A 22,164-nucleotide genomic window follows, 5' to 3' on the forward strand; every position below is an offset into this window, starting at 1 on the left:
TGGGCATGGCCATGGTGGATGGGCTGCCTGCGGGACATGTGCAGGGGTGCAAGGTAGTCCCCTGTGGTGTGGGCTGCCTGCAGGGGCCGTGGAGGGTGTAGAGGGAACAACTGGGAGGACCCACATGGCCAATTCACGTGTGGGACTCCCCGGCACCCCCGAAATACACGTAGGCTGCTGGATTCGCGTGTGGAATTTCCCGCGCACCCGGAGTACACGTACCCTGCTGAAATTGCGTGTGGAACTTCACGCGCACACCGAAATACACATACCCAGGGCAATCACGTGTGGAACTTCCCTCGAACTCCGTAATACACGTAACCTGCTGATATCGCGTGTGGAAGTTCATGCGGACCCATAATACACGTACCCAGGCAAATCGCACTGCTGGGGGGTGGGGGGGTGGGAGACAGGAGTGGGGGCATGGTGGAGGGTGCCCTACAGTGCTGAGGGGTGGGGGTGCAGGGAGACAGGAGTGGGGGCCTGGTGGAGGGTGCCCCTGACTGCTCGTGGGTGGGGGTGCAGGGAGACAGGAGTGGGGGCCTGGTGGAGGGTGCCCCTGGATGCAGGGGGGTGGGGGTGCAGGGGGACATGAGTTGGACATGAGTGGGGGCCTGGTGGAGGGTGCCCCTGACTGCTGGTGGGTGGGGGTGCAGGGGGACATGAGTGGGGCCTGGTGGAGGGTGCCCTGCACTGCTGGGGGGTGGGGTGCTGGGAGACAGGAGTGGGGGCATGGTGGAGGGTGCCCTACAGTGCTGGGGGGTGTGGGTGCAGGGAGACAAGAGTGGGGGCCTGGTGGAGGGTGCCCCTGACTGCTGGTGGGTAGGGGTGCAGGGAGACAGGAGTGGGGGCCTGGTGGAGGGTGCCCCTGGATGCAGGGGGGTGGGGGTGCAGGGGGACATGAGTTGGACATGAGTGGGGGCCTGGTGGAGGGTGCCCCTGACTGCTGGTGGGTGGGGGTGCAGGGGGACATGAGTGGGGCCTGGTGGAGGGTGCCCTGCACTGCTGGGGGGTGGGGTGCTGGGAGACAGGAGTGGGGGCATGGTGGAGGGTGCCCTACAGTGCTGGGGGGTGTGGGTGCAGGGAGACAAGAGTGGGGGCCTGGTGGAGGGTGCCCCTGACTGCTGGTGGGTAGGGGTGCAGGGAGACAGGAGTGGGGGCCTGGTGGAGGGTGCCCCTGGATGCAGGGGGGTGGGGGTGCAGGGAGACAGGAGTGGGGGCCTGGTGGGGGAGCCCCTGGATGCAGGGGGGTGGGGGTGCAGGGAGACAGGAGTGGGGGCCTGGTGGAGGGCGCCCCTGGATGCAGGGGGGTGTGGGTACTGGGAGACAGGAGTGGGGGCCTGGTGGAGGGAGCCCCTGGATGCAGGGGGGTGGGGGTGCAGGGAGACAGGAGTGGAGGCCTGGTGGAGGGAGCCCCTGGATGGAGGGGGGTGGGGGTGCAGGGAGACAGGAGTGGAGGCCTGGTGGAGGGTGCCCCTGGATGCAGGGGGTGGGGGTGCAGGGGGACATGAGTTGGACATGAGTGGGGGCATGGTGGAGGGTGCCCCTGGATGCAGGGGGGTGGGGGTCCAGGGGGACAGGAGTGGGGGCCTGGTGGAGGGTGCCCTACAGTGCTGGGGGGTGTGGGTGCTGGGAGACATGAGTGGGGGCCTGGTGGAGGGTGCCCCTGGATTCTGGGGGGTGGGGGTGCTGGGAGACTTGCGTTGGTGGGCAGTGGTGCAAGGTGGCATGTGGGTTGGCTGGGGGGTATGGCCATGGTGGATGGGCTGCCTGCGGGACATGTGCAGGGGTGCAGGGTAGTCCCCTGTGGGTGGGCTGCCTGCAGGGGCCGTGGAGGGTGTAGAGGGAACAGCTGGGAGGACCCACAGGGCCAATTCACGTGTGGGACTCCCCGGCACCCCCGAAATACACATAGGCTGCTGGATTCACGTGTGGAATTTCCCGCGCACCCGGAGTACACGTACCCTGCTGAAATTGCGTGTGGAACTTCACGCGCACACCGAAATACACGTACCCTGCAAATTTGCGTGTGAAACTTCCAGCGCACCCCGAAATACACGTACCCAGGGCAATCGCGTGTGGAACTTCCCGTGAACCCCGTAATACACGTAACCTGCTGATATCGCGTGTGGAAGTTCACGCGGACCCATAATACACGTACCCTGGTGAAATCACGTGTAAGACTACCCGCGCACCCCTGGAATACATGTACCCAGGAAAATCGCACTGCTGGGGGGTCGGGGGGGTGGGAGACATGAGTGGGGGCCTGGTGGAGGGTGCCCCACAGTGCTGAGGGTGGGGGTGCAGGGAGACAGGAGTGGGGGCCTGGTGGAGGGTGCCCTACAGTGCTGGGGGCTGGGAGTGCAGGGGGACATGAGTTGGACATGAGTGGGGGCCTGGTGGAGGGTGCCCCTGGATGCAGGGGGGTGGGGGTGCAGGCGGACATGAGTGGGGGCCTGGTGGAGGGTGCCCCTGGATGCTGGGGGGTGGGGGTGCTGGGAGACTTGCGTTGGTGGGCAGTGGTGCAAGGTGACATGTGGGTTGGCTGGGGGGCATGGCCATGGTGGATGGGCTGCCTGCGGGACATGTGCAGGGGTTCAGGGTAGTCCCCTGTGGTGTGGGCCGCCTGCAGGGGCCGTGGAGGGTGTAGAGGGAACAGCTGAGAGGACCCACTCGGCCAATTCACGTGTGGTACTCCCCGGCACCCCCGAAATACATGTAGGCTGCTGGATTCGCGTGTGGAATTTCCCGCACACCCGGAGTACTCATACCCTGCTGAAATTGCATGTGGAACTTCACACGCACACCGAAATACACGTACCCTGTAAATTCGCGTGTGAAACTTCCCGCGAACCCCGGAATACACGTGCCCAGGCCAATCGCGTGTGGAACTTCCGCGAACCCCGTAATACACGCACACGATATTTTTCACACAGCGGGTGTCCGTGTTTGTCGGTACCCCTTTGCACCTCATTTGTCCTAGATGGCCACAGTATGGATCATTCATCATAGCTGTATATGGGTGCTTTTTGTTAGCGCACATTTTGGTGCACATTTATTTCAGGCGCAGGGACGCTACCGCCTGCTTTCTTGTGGCGTACTTGTTTTGCCCTGTGCGCATCTTTGACCGTGCGCCGGTTTGCCCTATTCAATTCTATGAATACGAGTTGTAGGCAAGCGTGAGGGCGTTCCGCGCACTTGCCTCCTGTACTTCCCCCGTGACGCCCATATTTTCACGCGTTGTTCCCCATTCCGACTGTTACGCCCCGTGTTCTGCCTACTTTTGTAATGCGCGCCGCGCTATGTGCGATTTCGCAGCGGCCGTGGCGCACGCCGTTGGATGACCTGTGCAACGGCGTGCGCTGCGCACTTTTTCAGCGCACATCCATTATTTTTCTCGCGCACGGACTTCCATGAATCGATGTGCGCTGGTTTCCCTGCGATTTTCGCAGTTGCACTGCGATTTTCGCACTTTTACTGCGAATCGCACGTTTTGGCACCTCTGCGCCGGAATTTTCGGCGCACATTAATTCCATGAATCGGCCTGTTAATGTTTTCTTTGATGTGGTCCTCCACAAAGTGTTTTAAAAGAATGACATTTTTCATTAACATATCAATGTTTAGCTCCATTCGCTGCAGAGGATTTTCTAATGTCTCTCTTGGTATATTATTTTTAGTGTCTGATTGGTCTGTTAAAAAAAATTGTTAAGTACACATAAAGTAATGGTTATTAATTGGCTTTTATAGAGAAATGTGGTGTCTACCATTAGTATCACTGTCTTCGTTAATTTCATCCCGTGGGAAATTTTCTTCCAGCCATTCCAAAGTACTGGACATTTCTGTGTAAAAAAAAAATACATATTAGTTTTAGTGTACCTAATACAGAAAGTTTATAAATATATAAAATAAATGTAGTGAGCTTATGAGTTTCTTGGTAAGTTTTGCTGTAACTGCTTTGTAGGTCTGCTGTTGCTTTTTGCTGTGCAGTTTCTGTGAGGTAATTATGTTGGAGGCATATTTATTTTGTTTTGGTATATTCCATTCTGGTGCATATACTATTTAAATGGATGGTTGATGTCTTACATATACAGTTTCCACTTCTTATTTATTATTAAATGTAATGTGTTTATGTGCTGCTTTTTGAACTTGTTCAATGTTTCTATTGCATGATACAACAGTATAAGATACCCCTGAGTTTTTGGATAGTACTGATGTTGGCTGAGTCCGTCCGTGGACAGGCGCATAGTCCGTGGACATCAGAACCACTAGCACAGGTAGGGGATTCAGTATGTTCTATGTTATATGTATATAAACTAAGGGAATCCTAGTAAACATTTATCAAATTTATATTATCTACATCTATATTCAGTGAAAAAACTTTGCTAAAGGGGTGTTATGGTTAGGTTGAGCTACTAAAAACCTATGAAATTCAGTGAAAAGACTTTGTTAAGGGGGTGTTATGGTTAGGTTGCGCTACTAAAAACCTCTGAAATTCAGTAAAAAAACTTTGTTAAAGGGACGTTATGGTTCCAAGTAAAACCAGAAAACCCCTGAAATTCGCCAGTTATGGTAAGCTAAGCTACCATAACTCTCGCCACCACCGTGCACTGCTAAGACTAACACCCAGGACATCAAAGATGACATAACAAATGTCATTGGTGACATCACTGATGACATCACATGTGTATTTACTTTTCGTGAAAAGTCTGTAAAGGGGGTTTTCATTGTAATGTTGATATAAAAGTGTCAAGGGTCATTGGAATAAATATCATGAGGTACGTAGTGCATTAAACAATGCAGTGTTACAAATAGTATTCTATTATGAAGTTCTTTAGTATACTAAGATACTCATGTAGAAACATAGGCATTGTGTGGAGCATACATGATGGAGGTGCAATATTAATATTCTTGCCATGTTCAACAGTAAAATGATAAATGGTTTCTTATTAGAGTTTTGCGCACTGTGAAACATTTAATAAGTAGCTAATAAAACCCAGTTACTACATAATTGCAATATTGCAAACAAAACAAACAGACAACAACACATAGAAATATGAGCAAATACAGGGAAAATGAAGTAAACAAAAAAGCAGCAGTATTACCAGACAATCTTCATAACCTAACTGATTATCTTCATGTACAGAAACTATTGTGCTGCTTTAAAGCTACTACTTCCCTATGTACAAGTATCACGTAATGTGACTGGTCCCTAAGGAAAGTAGTGTGAATACAATGTATACAAATATGAGCATATCCAGGAAAAGTACAGTAATAAAAAAATAGCAGAACTATAAAAAGTGATGATAACCTTACTGATCATCTGCATACATACAAAGCATTGCTGTCTTTGAAGTCTGTGCTTTCCCCTATGTATATGTTTCATATGCTGTGAGTGAACCCCAAGTGAATTACTGTAAGAACATATTTGAAGTGTAAGTCTACAAATATAGTCCTCTTTCAATGTTTAGTTTGACTGTTACTGGCCTACATATGTCAGTAAAGGAAAAAAGAGGGAGCCGGACATGTTATGTCATCAGTGATATCATCACTGACATTTGTGATGTCATGGGTGTTAGTCTTAGCAGTGCCCGGTGGTGACGCGTGTTATGGTAGCTTACCTTACCATAACTGGCGAATTTCAGGGGGTTTTCCGTTTTACTTGGAACCACATCGTCCCTTTAACAGTATCTCTACATAATTTCCCCTATAAAAATATCGCCGTAGATATGGCCGTTTGGTTCGCCATAGGCGATATTTTTGTTGGGGATATTATGTGGGAGCAAGGTTTGCGTGGGTGTCCCCCGCACATTAAAAAATGATGCAGGAGTTGCGGGGGTGTCCCCCGCAGGGTCCATGTGTGAATTTCGCCGCAAAAATATGGCAATATTTTTGCATCGCAATATTTTTGCAGCGGAATTAACACATGGAATCCCTTTAACAAAGTTTTTTTCTCTGAATTTCATAGGTTTTTAGTAGCACAACTTAACCATAACATCCCTTTAACAACGTTTTTTTACTGAATATATATATATATAGGCAAATCGGAAGGAAAAAACTGGCAAATCGAAAGGAAAAATATTATCAAGGCACTCCACTGATTGAGGTAAGAATATAGTTTATTTCTTAGACATGAACAGTCGTACAACCATGGCAGGAGTTCACAAACTCTTGGAAAAATCACCACACGTTCTACCCCTGCTGGGCCTTCGTAAGGCTGATATCAATACAAAATTCACAAAAATTTCGCTTTATAAACACAATGTGATTTCTGGGTGCATCACAAAACATCAAACACAGAAAGAGGACTGTTTCTACTCACTGGTTTGGAGACTGAAACAGATGTAAAAAGTGAGTGCCATTTTAAACATTGGGCAATATTGCAGTCAGACAAAGATATTAAGAATGTGGTGGGATCTCACCCATTGGTAAACTGTTCCAAAGGTTTAAACATCATAAATATGGTGACACCTAGTATGATCAGGAATCCTCATCATAATGAACCCAATTGGCTAGCAAGATAATCCAGATTGCATGGCATTTACAGGGGTGGCAAATGCAAGCTATCTGTACTTCAGAACAAGATTTTAATGAAAAAATCTAATGGAAAATTTGATTTTGAGATTATGGGAGTTGATCCGGAAGATATATGTGTATATATATATATATATATATATATATATATATATATATATATATATATATATATATATATATAATCGCAGTTGCTAGTAAATTATGATGTTTGCCACATAACTACTTTTTGCCAAAAAGTTAACATGGGGACAAAAAGGGGATTTCAAATGGGAGTTGCCATATTTCTGCTCTATGCTCCTAAACCAATCCTTAGAAAGGGGCTGTACTTGAGGGGAGAGGGAAGAGTAACTGTACAATCCTGGTTGCAAGAATTCTTGAACAGCACTGCCCAATACTGAAATCTTGATGGTGTCATCACTGGTATTTAAAGTGGATGCGCTGTGAGAGAAGGAGAGAGCTGCTAATAATTACCACCTGACAGTTGCAAGGAAACACCAAAAAGGAGATTTGCTGAAATTGCATCTGGGGAGATGTCTATTGCTGGGAAGCCTAAAAGCTGACTGGGCCCTAAGGTAGAGAGCTGGGGCCCATCCTTGAGAGTGGAGTGACCATCCCCTGCTTTGTCCTCCAAGAGCATCCTGAAATGCAGCTGGCTTTCCTGAACTTTAAAACAGAGGTTTTCAATGTAAGTAGAATTGAGCCCTTTGAAACCAAACGGTGTAGGAATCTGCTTGCCTTAAATCCTTCCCTTTATAGTGGGTGGGGGTGGTAGATCCTTAGCCTATTTAACTAAAAATATTACTTTAATTAATTCCCCTTGGCAGAAAACCACAGGGTGATTTTTGTTAAAATACGAAATTAACAAAGCTCATTCCCAGTGTGTGCTGTAAACTATGGACGGTAATGTAATTGGGTAATCCTATTTTTCCTGTTAACCCCGACTCCTTTTAGGAAGAGGGGTCTTTGTCCCTAAACTAAAACGAATACGAATAATCCCCATGTTACTGTCCAGCTTCCCCAACACCTGCCTTTAAGTGGAGGAGGGTCTGAAAAAAACAAAATTCCCAAATCATCCCAATTTTTCTGTCCAACTTCCTCAACCCAGACCTTTAAGTGGAGGGGGTCTGACATCTAAAATTCCTAAATCATTCCAATTTGTCCTACTTACCCCAACACAGATAAAAATAGTGGGGGTCTGAAAAACAAACTGTTAAATCACCCTGTGTTCATTTTAAAGCAAAAGTCTGGGTGAAATATTAGCATATGCATTTGTACAAATCTTTAAACGAAACTGCTAGCCTTTTAGGCACGCAGGAAAATCAAAATTGCACAGCATTGCAAATGTAAATTGATTTTATTCATTGACCAGTGTTAATTATTTCTTGAAGTGAAATCTGTAGAATTTTAAGTATTGTGATTTGTGTTTTTCCCAACCAGCTTGTGTGATTTATTTATGCAACAAGAAGTTTAATTGTGAGCCACAAAGAAGGCGGCATGTGTAGTTTAGTGCAATCTCTATTATCCATCATCCAAATAAATATCAATATATTTCCTGTACACTGGCCTGATTCTTGGCTCATTGGTAGCTCAGGGGGTGGGATCCAAGGGGTATCAGATGAATCGAAAATAGGGCTGAATAAATAACCAACATCAAACAGTTTGTTGTGTGACTCCTTGATTGGGGAGGGAAGGAACACCCCGGGTTGAGGTTTGCCTCTCAATAAACCGTTACAGCCCTCAACAGTCTTAGCCCCTGCTTGCTCCTTATTATCTGGAAGAGGGCCCTTTCTTTTTGTGGCAACATTTATGAAACATGCAGTATAATGTTGATGTTAATGTTAAAGGATATTTGTACCGTGCACTATCACCACCGGAGTGGTCCCTGGCGCTCTGGTGGGTCTGTAAAAGGGAAAAGGGGGGTGTCAGTTAGTGGGAATAAGCTAGAAAAGTGCAAAAGAGAAGTGATGTGCTGTTCGCGGACTCAGCCTGGTGGGTTCGTTGGCTGGGCCTGGGGTGTTTTATGGTCGGGAGTCGTTGTGTACTGTTGAGCGAGTCTATGTGTGTTTTGTTTTGTTGTTGCAGTGTAGTGAAGTTTGTGCGGATTGTTGTGCTGTAGGCTTGTGGTAGTGTTTGGTTAGAGTTTGAGAGGAGTATGCAGAGGGGTGAAATTGTTAGTGGATTGGTTAATTGGCATTGCTGTGCCGATGTGAGGAGCTGAATTTCCCTATTCTCTCCAGTTGGGCTGTGGGAGCATTTCTGAGTCTCTGTCCTGTTCTAGGCTGTACAATACTCACAGACGCTTTCACACATGGCCTCCACTCCCATTCATAACCTTACCCAAGATCGGCCTCGGCCACCTATGTGACAACTGTTTGTATGTGGTGCAGGCAGACGTATGTGCGTCCCTTCAAATCTGGCCCAGAGAGCATTCCCATTTTGGTCAGTGCGCGGCATTGACTAGTCAAGGCTATTCAATCTATATGTGGCGTGTGGTGGCATTCACCACCGTGTTCAGTTGTTTTTGCAGGCTATCGTTCCCAGCCCTTTCGCAAAGTGGCCGATGCCAGTGTTTGCATAACGTCCAGGGTGGTAACTGCCTTCATTCATAGCTCATATTGTCTGTGTCCATGCCAATTTTCACAACTTAGTTCAAGTGTGATAAGTGCTTACATTCACACAACTCTGTAGCAATCATGGGGCGGGTGAGGTTGTTGGCTGGGGTTGGCTTGGGATGCTGATTTCTGTCCTTATAACGCACATTATATGGCACACCTTCTCTGCAGCACATAATAAGTCCTCCTGAGCCCCATAAACATTTAAATCTGCTTTTCAACAAGTCACATGTCCGTTTGACTGTATTACTAGTCCTTGAGTGCGCAGTGCTTTGTTGTGATTGTCCTTTGGTGTAATGTACACAGTCCTGAGGCTATGTAATGTCTACCACATTACGGGATGTTGTCTGTAACAGACAACAATAGACTGCATTAAGGCCTCACGTGTTTTATTTGATGTCTACTTCCTGAGACACAGGTTAGTTATGTTCATATGTCTTTCGCAATAAAGACGTGTAACACTTTACACGCCAAGTAAACGGCTACCTTCTTGTAGCAAAGTGAACATGACTGCTGGCAGACTGCTGCTAAGCATAATGAAGGCATTGTGCGTTGCTCCTGAAAAATGTGCATTGGGGCGCGCTATGATCAGCTTTGCCGTGGAAGTCATTTGCACAGTGATGGAATATTGCATTTTCTTTGATGGAATATTGCACTTTCTGTTCCTGAACATCTTCTGCCCCAGAGTCCTTGGCAGGGCAAAGTGTACATGCAGCCGTCACTAAGCCCTCTAAAAGGGTCTTTAGAAGCTAAATGAAAATCTTTAGTCACTTGAACATGCCCATGTTCAAAATGTGCAATAAGCTTGCCCTGTTTTCAGTGCATGGTCATCAGAAATGCCAAACAAATTAACATGACACCTGTTTGTTCATCACTTCTAAGGCATTTTAAGTCCTGCCTGTTGCTAACACTGCTCATCGGTTCCTGGGCCTCCGGTCTGTCCAGCATTGCTCACAAGCTTCACTGGGTTTGTAGGGGTAACCATCTGGGGATCCTATTAGCCACACAAATGAGGCAGATATAAGGCTGCAGTTGGATGTGCCACAGTTTCAGAACAGTATAATCTCTTTGCAATGTACCACATCTTCAGAACAGGAGGTCTGCTTTCTGGAGTAAAGAAGCTTGCTTTTGTAAAGCTTGAAACGATACTGCAGAAGTGGAGCAGTATACAGTCCTTTGACCTCTTCCGAAATGTCCATTTGAAGCACTTTCAGCTCCCATGGCTCAGTCTCCAAAGTCAGTTACAATGCATGCTCTGCGGTATCGTCAAGGGAAAGACAGTAGTAGACTAAGCTCTTTCTCCGCTTATGAAACACACAAAGATGTCCATTTACCAGCACTTTCCATACTCTTCTAGTTGCACGGAAACATCCAAAATGTCTATTACGATTTCTCCACCAGGATAGCCATTACCATCTCTCTACTGCATCGGTCGAAATTGTCAAAGAAATTCTTGCAAGACTACACAAATCCTCTGATATCATGTCTAAGATCCTTGACCAAAGCCTGGTAGCCACCCTCTGCTAGAAGAACAACTGGCTTCAGTTAAATGGCTGCAAATCTGAGGTCCTCATCTTGCCTCCATCCCTCCACCCCTGCCCTCAATCCTCATCAAATGTCCAAAAGCTGGGCTTCTGTCCCAAAAATGTACTTTCATCACAAATGAACTCTGGTCCTTCAGGAGACGATGCCCATACCTGAGGTTTCCCTGCACAGTCACAGTCATCACAGCCCTAGTCCAGTGCAGGCTGGACTATGTAGACAGTGCTTACCTCGGTCTTCCCTCTTCTCTACTTCGCAGAATTCAAAGGATTTCTGCACATATGTAGAGATGATCACATCACTCCTGCTTTTTCATTGCTCAACTGTTCCCAAATGTATCGTCTTCAAATCTCTCTGCATCACTCATCACAACTCTTACATGATTCACATACCCTTTTGTGCTCTCAAACTGAATCATCACACTCCTTCCAGAAGCCTTTCATCTTCATCCCACCCCCTTCAGCATCCTCCCGCCTTCATCAAATCCTGCATAGGTGGACATCATTTCACCCCACTTACCCCAACACCACCTTCCCCTAGGGATCTCAGAGCCAATCTGATTCCTCTGAACTCTATCCAGGGGTTTGTATCAACACCAAGAGACCACTTTGCAGTGAACAGTGTCCGCTATAAATGATCAGTATAGATACAACTTTTATTTTAGGTATGTCCACATAGAATGGGAGGTTTACGTGGCATGGGCAGAATTTTAATGTGCTGTGATTATAGCCTATAGAATGCAGTGCTATGGTAACCTTGTTGCCAGGAAAATGCATCACTACCAGGGCTGTGTGAAGCAACAAGCAGAGGAATAACTTTTGATTTGCAGAGTTTGGATAGGATGATTTTGCGATGAAGACAAGTATAGGTTCCTGCAAAAGAGTGTACAGCTAAGCCAAAATATGAATTGACGGATGTGCTGACAACCAAGTACAATATTGCCATTCAGGGCCCGATTCTGGTGTGGGTGTTAAGTACCGAAAAGGTCGGAGAAAGCCTTAACAACCAGTTCGGTACTTAAGACCTATTCTGAAGGTGGCACATTCTTCGACAAAATTGTTATTTTACGAAAGTGCTGCGGACATCACAGCAGTCAGGGATCTTCAAATTGACAGTCACAGGAAACTGAAGCTCACTGTTAAATCCTACTGTTAAATTCTATTCTCGTGTAATCTGCATCTCTGTTTAATTGTCAAAGAGATCTTTGGTACGGTTGTATGCCATTCGTTTGTTGTCTTAGGCATAGTTAATGCCAAACACTGCTCCGATTGTGTGCATTCTTCACTGATGTCATTTGTATGCTGTCACCACTCTGCTCAGTGCCCTGTTGTGAACCCTTGTCATGTGCTCTAGCATTTATTTTTCTTGTATCAAAGTCAGATTGTATGTAACGTGGCACTCCAAAATACCGGAACCAAAATGGTACCGTATATGTGCGCCACTTTAACGCACATTATAAAGTGGAGATGTGCCACAAGAATACCTGCGTTAAATGGCAGGTACTGAATGTGGTGGTTGGTAGGTTGGTGTCCCACCCATCCTAGCAACCGCCACATTTAATCCGAAAGTGACGCATTTATTCCGACTTCGGAAATTTGTTAACGCTTTCTCTGACCTTTTCAGTAATTAACACCCACATCAGAATTGAACTCTCAGTGTTTTTAATACTGTATCTAGGTTAGCAGTCCTCGCTCCTTCTGCTGCCCTTTACTCCCTGATGTTCCTGCTTTGAAGCGTTCACCAATATCTATTTGCTGGGTTGCTCTAAACATCTCGATGCGCATCAAACATTCCACGCGTTGTGCTTTACAAACCCAATAAACATCATACAATGAAATGAAGCAAGGATGAGGGTTCAATCGTTCAATGCCAAAGCAGGTAAGTAGAGAGCAAAGTGCGCGCATGCCTCATCATCAATTTGGTAGAAACCATCACTGTTGCATGATAACTTCTTATACAGAAGCACATGTAGGAATTGCCTTAGGAGGTGTTTCCAAGCCTGGTGCTACCACTAGGGAAGGTTAGGCACTTGCCTATAATGTGAAAATGTTAGAGCAGCAAATGCTGCCAAAGGGCAATAACCACATATTCGTTATTTGGATCTCTCCCTCTCCCCCTTCCCTACCCCCCTTCCCCCTTTCTCCCACCTCTGCCCCCCTCTCTCTCTCTCATATATATGTATATATATATATATATCTCTCTTGACTACTTGAAGGTGGCACTCTACGCACTGCCTTTCCAGAGTGGGTACTAGCTAACACATTTCCTATCAGAGATTTAAGCAGCCACCAGCAGCAGGTGAGAATAGGTAGTTAAAAAAATCCAGTGTGCATTTCTTTACACCAAGATTAAAAGAAAGAAAAAAGTGTGTGTTGTGAGTGTGATATGTGTGTATGTAAGGGAGAATGAGTGTAAACATGTGTATGTGTGTGTGTGTGTGGGGGTGCGCACGCGCAATGGTGAATGTGTGTACGCATGGAAGAGAGCATGCAATGCGAGTGAGAGAGTGTCAGTATGTGTAAGTTAACCGCAGCCAACTGTTCTGTCCTGAGGCTTACACAAAAGGGCAGTTGCATCAGTACTGGTAGCAACTAGCAAAGCTTTATTGTTTGTTAGAATTTGAACAAAATGTTAAGCAGCAGATCACCAAATTAAAATAATTCATATTTTTGGGGAGCGGTGTGGCAGAACGCCCCTCTACTGTCCCTGATCCGTTAACGTATGTCTGCTGCCACATACATCCTTCTCTTCAAAGCAGTCTCAAGTCTTTTGTCTATAGAGCACCTTTCAAAGTCTTTGTATTTGTTGGATAGTTTACCTCGAGCCAGTCTAGTGGACACTGCTTTACTGTTGGTCAGTTCAGGACACCCGGGATAAAGCTGGGACATTCACTGAAACCTCTGTTTCTTCTTTATGTTATATAGTGCCGTTGTTTCAATCACTGTCGGTATGCTTTTCGTAGGCTGGTTTGATTGCCTCTTTAAATTCCAGGGCTGGAGCCTGGGAGCGGAGAGTGAGAGTGGGATGCTGCCATTCTCCAGGCTGGCATTAAATATAGGTCCCTCTAAAATTAATTTATCAGCCTTGATTCGATCGAGGAGTGTGGGGCGCCAATCTGACAGTTTCCCTGGGGTGGCATAATTCCTTGCACCGGCCCTGGGTGTTTCAAGTAATAATTCAAAATAGAAAGACTGCATTTATTTCTATAAAATAACACACCAGAACTGAAGAAACCATGTTAAAAGATGGCAGTACTTTTTTCTATTACCGATAGCAAGGACAATAATAATTTATTTGCCAGTGAATAATCCTCAAGAAGTATTTAATTTACCCTGCTGTAAAACAAACTTACTATGTTTTGAGGCTACTGAATGTACCAATTTTGTAGACTGGATTGTGATGAAGTGAGTTAAACATGCGTTATTAAACCCCATTGATTCCAAAATGTGCTATAGATATGGTCTGCCCAAGCCGGGTGGCGACTGCAGGAAAGACTGGCACTGCGTGCTTGCTCAATCGCCGGATATTTCCCACTCAAGCGCTGGCCGGAGACTTTATTTTATCGAGCAGTAACGTCAGATGTCACTTACCCATGATGATTGTGTGCGTGCAAGTGTGTGGCCCTGACTGGAGCAGAGAGTGCCTACTATTCACCAGGACATTACATCCTCACGAAAGTTCAGATTTGATGTTAATGTTATTGAGGCTCTCTGCAGTTAGGCTGCCACATGTATTGGCACTAACATCAGCAATTGAGGCCATAGTCTTTCAACTGGGCCGGAGGGCAAGTCATCTTTGTTGCTTGCTTGAGTGTGAGACTGTAGTCCAGATAATCATCTTCAGACAGGTCTGCCTCCTTTTTGCGAATTTCATGGCCTGCGTCCTGGTCTCTTGGATAGCTAACTACCCAGGAAAGACCCATCAGCCTTTTGAAATGAATGTTAGGAGTGACTGACCCGTGATCACTTTCAGAGGTTACAAGTGTTCCATAACGATGTCCTATGGTCTGTGGAGTGGGTTCAAATGGCATGTCTGTCTTCCCTCTGGGATGGCAATTCCTCGCAATGACTGCCCCCCAACTTCTAAGTCTAATCCCTGGGCCTGTCGAGAGTGGCTTATTCTGCTGTTAGTCTGTTGTTAGTGAGCCTGTACTTCATCCTGGTCCGGAGCGATGAGTGACCGACTAGTGAGTAGGGATAGTGGTGTTAATGATGAAGTTGTTCAGTAATGTCACATGCCTGCCACACGTTGATGAGTGAGGGGTTAGGCGATAGCTCCACAAAAAAGATGCACTTCATACTCGATATCTTGTTGATACTTTGTCATGATGCAGATAACCTTGTTCAAGGTGCACATGAGGTGCTCAGCATACCCATTCACTTGTGGCCAGCCCAGCACAGTTCTTCTCTAACGGCGTACCCCGGGGGGCTGAGGGGGGGAGTCAGGATGGCTCCTTGTCCACAGGGTCCAGTGTCCACAAGCAATATGGCCTTCCTCTTGAGGTCAAAGTAGGCCATGTGGTCTCCTGTGTTAGGACGTCTTTGGTGTTTTGTAACACTGATTTGTTTCAGACCATCCCCACAGCGTTTCGTACTTGATGTTTTACAGTGGCTCTGTGAAGGGGGGGTCAACTGGTAGATGAAACGTCTGTATTAGTTGGCCGTACCTAGAAAGCTGCGTAGTTCGGAGACTGTATTCGGTCATGGGGCAATCATAATGTCACTGACTTCCTTGGGATTGGCCGCATGCCTTGCCAATTGAGGATGTATCTTAAAAACTCAACAGTAGGTTTGAAGTATTCATACTTCTTAGAGTGCAGTCAGCTTATTGCCTCAAGTGGCAGAGGTGCTCATCTACTATGATGGACTATACCAGAATGTCATCATTTATGTAAAGTGTTCTGTCAAGACCAGGCAGTGTGCTTGGTATTGCATTCTGAAACACTTTGGCAGACGACGATATGCTGAAGCATATTTTATATCGCCTCAGTCCAACATTTGTAAAGAATGTGCCCTTTGTCACCCCGAGTGGGACGGGTATGCCCAGACGTGGGTCCCCTGCCTGCTGGGCCTAGAGACCCAAGCTACTTCTCACTGATGAGGCCCAACAAGGCCGAAACATGTTTGGTGACGCTTGTGGTGTCAAGGAGTTCCCCCCTTCTCACCTGAGTTCGATCTTTGCTGGATTTCTTGATCGATGCCTTCTTGCGTACTGCTCGAGTCTTGAATAAGGCTGCACGAGTCTCTTCCGACTCCAGCGTGCGTTCAAGTACCGGGATGCAGGGTTCCAGGAATCCAGGAAATAACAGGGTGTGCAACTAGCACACGAGTCCAGGAATCAAGAAAGGAAGGAAAGGGACTAGAATTGGGTTAGAGTGGAAGAAGCAAGGGAAACAATACCGGGAGCTACAGAGCACACGTCTGGTCGCTACTTTGCAATAGCATTGAGTCGCGCGGGCCGCGGGGGCGTGGCATATTTATGGAACGTACTACGTCCGCCGTGAAGGCTGGTGCGAGGCGTGTCACGTGATACGGCCATTTTGGGAGAAACAATGAATGCAAGCCCCGCCGTGACAAGGACCAGGAAGTCCAGAAGGGGCGTGTTCTGTGGGTCATGACATGTGGTCTCGTGCAGAAGTGATGTGACCTAGCAGTTCTGGCTGGACTGCCCCTTTTTGGGTGGGACCAAGCCTGATTTGCATATGGTTTTTTCCCTTCTGTAATGGCTTTGCAGGCGAAGAACGATAGTCTGGAAGGTTGCCCAGAGCAACGCCAGTGGTTAAGATTCAGTCTAAATCTTCCAGCCATCACCTCTTTTTTTTGCTTTGTCACCCCGAGTGGGACGGGTATGCCCAGACGTGGGTCCCGTGCCTGCTGGGCCTAGAGACCCAAGCTACTCCTCACTGATGAGGCCCAACAAGGCCGAAACATGTTTGGGGACGCTTGTGGTGTCAAGGAGTTCCCCCCTTCTCACCTGAGTTCGATCTTTGCTGGATTTCTTGATCGATGCCTTCTTGCGTACTGCTCGAGTCTTGAATAAGGCTGCACGAGTCTCTTCCGACTCCAGCGTGCGTTCAAGTACCGGGATGCAGGGGTCCAGGAATCCAGGAAATAACAGGGTGCGCAACTAGCACACGAGTCCAGGAATCAAGAAAGGAAGGAAAGGGACTAGAATTGGGTTACAGTGGAAGAAGCAAGGGAAACAATACCGGGAGCTACGGAGCACACGTCTGGTCGCTACTTACAATAGCATTGAGACGCGCGGGCCGCGGGGGCATGGCATATTTATGGAACGTACTACGTCCGCCGTGAAGGCTGGTGCGAGGCGTGTCACGTGATACGGCCATGTTGGGAGAAACAATGAATGCAAGCCCCGCCGTGACAAGGACCAGGAAGTCCAGAAGGGGCGCGTTCTGTGGGTCATGACAGCATGCCTCCTCCGAAAACCTGTTCCACCAGGTTTGCCCGGGTGTATAAGGTGAAATCTTCTGAGTTGTCGAGGGTTCTTGAGATTAGAAAGTGGTGCTCAGGTTCTTTCACTAGGAGGATATCCTTTCCATTCAAGCAGGTATTGAAGCTGACCCCGTTTATACCTAGAGTCACATATTCGAGATACTTCATATTCCAATTGGTTGTCGACCAGTAGCGGAGGAGGTCGGTGGGATTTCCGGGAGGATTAGTGGTAGGGTTTAATAAGGATGTGTGAAATACTGGGTGAATTTTCTTCCAAGAGCCTGGTAGACTAATCCGGTATGAAACTGGGTTGATAATTTCCTTGATGGGAAATGGACCATAGTAACGAGGGGCCAACTTGTTTGGCCATAGATGCCAGGGTAGTAATTTCAAGGGCAACCAGACTTGATCACCGATTGCATAAGAAGGACCTGGTCTCCTTTTTAAATCTGCATACCTCTTAGTCTGTGTTCTGGCCTTCTCTAAATTTTCTTTGGCCTCTTGGTGTATGTTGATGAGGGTTTCAATCCAGGAGTCGACAGTAGGTACTGGTGTAGGATGAGGGAGAACAGAGGGTAGAACTGATGGATGGAAACCTTGGCTACAATAAAAGGGGCTGGTCTTAATTGCTGAATGGTCAGAATTGTTGTAGGCGAATTCAGCCACGGGTATCATGAGCGACCAGTCATCCTGAACCTTGGTGGCGAAACATCAAAGATACTGTTCCAGGGTCTGATTAGCACATTCTGTGGCCCTATTGGTCTGAGAATGATAACCAGATGTGAGGGCGCGTTGATTCCCAGAATGCGACAGAGATGTTTCCAGAATTGAGAGACGTACTGAGGTCCTTGATCAGATATGATCTTGGAAGGGAGTCCATGTAAACGAAATATGTGTTCCAGGAAGATTCCAGTAAGTTCGGACGAGGATGGTAACTTACACAGGGGTGTAAAATGAGCCATATGAGTGAACAAATCTATGGTAACCATGATGGTCGTGTACCCTCGGGAAGGTGGTAATTCCACAATGAAGTCTGTAGCAATGAATTCCCATGGTCTTGTTGGCAGCGATGGTTGCATTAGAAGACCCGCCGGTCTCTTGTTATCATGTTTGTTTTGACAGCAGACAGCACAAGCTTTGATGTACTGCTGTACGTCGGTCTTCATTCCAGGCCACCAAAACTGTCTTTGTATAAGACGGAGGGTGTTGGTTATGCCACGATGTCCGGAGTGAAGGGTATCATGACAGAGGTTTATCATTCTTTGTTGTAATTTCTGTGTAGGAATGACCAGTGTATTGTCCTTGAATAAGTATACTTCCTTAAGTCTTAGGTTCCATGGATTCTTCCTTGAAATATTATTCCAGAGGTCAGAGGATTGGGTTTGTACTGGAATTTCTTCCAGGAGGTTGACTGCTTGAGCTACAAAGATCGTGTGGGGAAACATTTTAGGATAGGCCTGGTCTTCAGTAGTTACATAGTCAGGACGTCGAGATAAGCGTCAGCAATAATGTTTTGTGATCCGGGAACATGAGTGATTTGGAATTGGTATTGGGCAAAGAAGTAGGCCCAACGCGCCTGACGACTGTTCCTGCACGCCAATGATTGTAGAATTTGAAGATTCCGATGGTCCGTGTGGACCTGAACTGGATATCTAGCCCCAGAAGTAGATGTCGCCATTCAGTGAAGGCCTGGCGGATGGCTAACAGTTCCTTTTCCAGGACGGAATAGTGTGTCTCACTGGGAGTCAGGGTTCGTGAGAGGTAAGCAATGGGGTGTTCCAGTTTATTCTCAAGTTCCTGTTTCAAGACCGCTCCTATGGCGTAGTTAGAGGCATCCGTTTCCACCAGGAATGGGCGATTTATGTCTGGTTTGGCCAGGATGGGGGCTTGCGTGAACTCTGTCTTCAATCGTTGGAATGCTTTGTCTTGCTGTGTAGACCAGATAAAGGGAGTGTCTTTCTTCAAGAGAGCAACAATCGGCTGGACAATCTCGGAAAAGGTAGAAATGAACTTCCGGTAGATGTTGGCAAGCCCCAGGAAGGATTGAACTTGTTTCACGGAGGTGGGAGCAGGCCATGCCAGTATGGCCTTTACCTTTGAAGGGTCCATACCAAACCCTTCTGGGCTAAGGATGAATCCCAGGTAGTGAACAGAAGTAACGTGAAACAAGCATTTTTTGGGTTTGGCTAAAAGTTTGTGATCACGGAGTCATTGCAGTACTGCCTTTACATGCTCTTCATGCTTTAGAGGATCCTTGGAAAAGATCAATATGTCATCCAGATAGGCAATGACAAAAAGGAATGACATGTCAGAAAACGCCCTGTCCATAAAACGTTGAAAAACCACGGGGGCATTAGCTAGTCCAAAGGGCATGACTAGATATTCATAGTGACCAAAGGGTGTTCTAAAGGCTGTTTTCCATTCGTCTCCTTCCCGGACACGGATCAAATGATAGGCACCCCGGAGATCCAACTTCGTGAATACTACGGCGCCTCTCACAGCTTCCAGGATATCCGAGATCAGGGGTAGTGGGTACCGATCTTTGAAGGTGCATTGATTTAAGCCACGATAGTCGAGGCAAGTTCTGAGTTCCTTGGTGTCCTTCTTGGGAACAAAGAACAATGAAGCACCCGCTGGAGATTTTGAGGGTCTTATGGTGCCGATTTCAAGGTTGCTTTCCAGGTATTCTCTGAGGGCCTTTTTCTCAGGTTCGGAAAGAATGAACATTCTGCCAAAAGGAATCACTGCTGAGGGATCTGTATCTATGGCACAGTCTGCAGGTCTGTGAGGGGGTAAGGCCTGGACTATGGCAGTTGAAAATACATCAGCATATCCCTGATAGGCCTCTGGGACTTGTATGATATAAGAAACCATGAGTGGTGTTTTCAGGTCTCTTGGTGGCTCTTTAAGGGGTGTCGAGGAGGGATCCAGGATTAGACAGTGGGACATACAAAACTCTGAGCCTAGGAATAGTGATCCTGCTGTCCAATTGATATACGGATTGTGCTTCTGTAACCAGGGCATACCCAATACCATGGGGTAATGGGCTGATTTAATGATGTTGAATGTAATCCGCTCTTGGTGATGGTTTATGGAAAGTTGGATCTCTTTTGTCTGCAGGCTTATGGGTCCTTAAGAGAGGGGTCTTCCGTCGATTGCTTCCACCGGCTGCATGGTGCTTCGTGTCTCATACGGAATATGATGACTAACAACCCAGTCTTGATCAATGAAAATTCCCATAGCTCCGCAGTCCACCATGGCCAGAATGGGATAGGTCTTATTCTTGGAGGGCGACAGGAAGGCTTGTAGTATCACCAAATTGTTTTGTCCAGGAGAGTTCAAGGATGGAATTGATGTGGAGCAAACATCTCTCTCCCGAAGCTCTGCTCCATCTAGTATCGGGAGCTGGCATTTCCCGAACGCCGAGGAGGGGCCAGAGGACACTCCCTAACTAGGTGTTTGTCTGAGGCACAATACATGCACAACCCCGTATGAATCCTTCTCATTCTTTCTTGCGGGGATATAGGTCCACGGAAGGCTCCTATCTGCATGGGTTCTGGTTCAGAGATTGAGCCTGGGTTTGTGTCCGCCTTGGTGGTGCTCTCAAAGGACGGCTTCGGAGGATTAGCTTTGGATTTCTTCATCTCTGCCTTTCTTTCCTGGATACGAAAATCTATTTGCATGGCAAGGTCCATTAGTGCCTGGAATGAGTTTGGGCGAGCCACTCTGGCCATCTCATCCTTAATCTCCTCATTCAGTCCTCTCCTGAAAAGGGTAAAACCCGCCTCCGGGGACCAATCAGCTTCCTTGACTAACTGCTTGAATCGAGTAACATAGGTGAGAATATCCTGGGATCCTTGCTGAAAGTCTAACAGGCGTTCCTGGGCACTATAGACCTGTTCTGGACGGTCAAACATGGCCTTAAGGGCTTGTATGAAGCCATCATAGTCATCTAGAAGAACGTCGCCGGAATTAACGAGGGGCGTGGCCCAGGTTAAGGCGTTTCCTGAAAGGTGGGAAATTATGAAGCCCACTTTAGCCCTGGGAGTTGAAAAGTAGTAGGGCTTAAAAGTAAAGTGAACCAAACATGAATCCAGGAATCCTCGAAGGGTTTTTGGTGAGCCATCATATTTGTCCACTATACCGCCTAGCAATACACTTTCTTTTGTGGCAGAATCGCGGGATAGAACTAGTTGTTTGAGAGCAGCGTTTTCTGCCTTTAGATTCTGCACCTCGGATGATAGCTCTTGCATGCCACGCATCAGGTCCTGGACGGCCGCTTCCATGTCCATATCGAGTTCGGCCAGTTGGCATCTCAAACTGTCAAGGCGTTCCCCCCTTCTCACCTGAGTTCGATCTTTGCTGGATTTCTTGATCGATGCCTTCTTGCGTACTACTCGAGTCTTGAATAAGGCTGCACGAGTCTCTTCCGACTCCAGCGTGCGTTCAAGTACCGGGATGCAAGGTTCCAGGAATCCAGGAAATAACAGGGTGTGCAACTAGCACACGAGTCCAGGAATCAAGAAAGGAAGGAAAGGGACTAGAATTGGGTTAGAGTGGAAGAAGCAAGGGAAACAATACCGGGAGCTCCAGAGCACACGTCTGGTCGATACTTTGCAATAGCATTGAGTCGCGTGGGCCGCGGGGGCGTGGCATATTTATGGAACGTACTACGTCCGCCGTGAAGGCTGGTGCGAGGCGTGTCACGTGATACGGCCAAGTTGGGAGAAACAATGAATGCAAGCCCCGCCGTGACAAGGACCAGGAAGTCCAGAAGGGGCGCGTTCTGTGGGTCATGACATGTGGTCTCGTGCAGAAGTGATGTGACCTAGCAGTTCTGGCTGGACTGCACCTTTTTGGGTGGGACCAAGCCTGATTTGCATATGTTTTTTTCCCTTCTGTAATGGCTTTGCAGGCGAAGAACGATAGTCTGGAAGGTTGCCCAGAGCAACGCCAGTGGTTAAGATTCAGTCTAAATCTTCCAGCCATCACCTCTTTCTTTTTGCTTCGTCACCCCGAGTGGG

Source organism: Ambystoma mexicanum, chromosome 6p (assembly GCF_040938575.1).
Source record: "Ambystoma mexicanum isolate Mex_15411 chromosome 6p, UKY_AmexF1_1, whole genome shotgun sequence".
NCBI lineage: Eukaryota > Metazoa > Chordata > Amphibia > Caudata > Ambystomatidae > Ambystoma > Ambystoma mexicanum.